A 731-nucleotide genomic window follows, 5' to 3' on the forward strand; every position below is an offset into this window, starting at 1 on the left:
ACCTGAGAGTTGCTGCAGTGGATCAGGGAGATTCCAGGAACAAAGCTTGTACTTTCCAGAAGCTGCAGAATATGTAAGTTCCCTCTCCCTGTCCCTCAGGGATGTTGTTGTTGGGAGAGGTGATGCACCATGTGGTTGATGGGCTGTTTCTCTTGTTTAGCTGGACCCCATTGGAGGAGTCAGACAGTGACATTTGTGCCTGTTGCCATGTGGGGAACTGTGGGAGCACAAGGGAGATGCTGTTCCCTTTCAGAGGAAGGAGAGACCTTGGCCCTGAAGCTGGTAGGATGTTGACCCTCTAGATGTTGGGGATCCCCACCCCACTCCCCCCTCTCTGACTGACTGGAATGTTTGATGTTGCAGAGAGTTAGGCTGGATTGAAGTGGGAGGGGGAGGCCTCACTTGGCCCCCTGATCATTCTGGATACTGAGCTGAACAACCTGGCAACTCAGCCCCTGACTGAGGGTGATGGAAGGATGCAGGAGAGGTCTCCAAGCGGTGAGTTGGCTACCTGCTAGTTTCCCTTTCTGTCCCTGTTTTCCCTCAGTAACCATTGGTTTCTCCTTGTTTTGTAGGTGTGGAGTCTGAGCTGGGTGTGATAGTAGTCCTGACTGTGACAGCTGTCTGTCTGATCTCTGCTTCATTGCTGGCCTTGTTCCTGTACAGGAGATGCAAGCAAACACCCTTCAACTGGTGACTGGAATAGTCAATAAAGCAGTGATTCATGTCCT

General features: G+C 51.6%; 1 long non-coding RNA gene across 1 annotated transcript; it reads left to right on the top strand.

The window, feature by feature from the left end:
• Nucleotides 1–346: 346 nt before the first annotated feature.
• Nucleotides 347–731, top strand: LOC122545468. Its single transcript, XR_006310548.1, has 2 exons — nucleotides 347–498; nucleotides 576–731. It is a non-coding gene; the product is annotated as an uncharacterized LOC122545468 (long non-coding RNA).

The sequence above is a fragment of the Chiloscyllium plagiosum genome, unplaced genomic scaffold (assembly GCF_004010195.1).
Source record: "Chiloscyllium plagiosum isolate BGI_BamShark_2017 unplaced genomic scaffold, ASM401019v2 scaf_75000, whole genome shotgun sequence".
NCBI classification, from domain to species: domain Eukaryota; kingdom Metazoa; phylum Chordata; class Chondrichthyes; order Orectolobiformes; family Hemiscylliidae; genus Chiloscyllium; species Chiloscyllium plagiosum.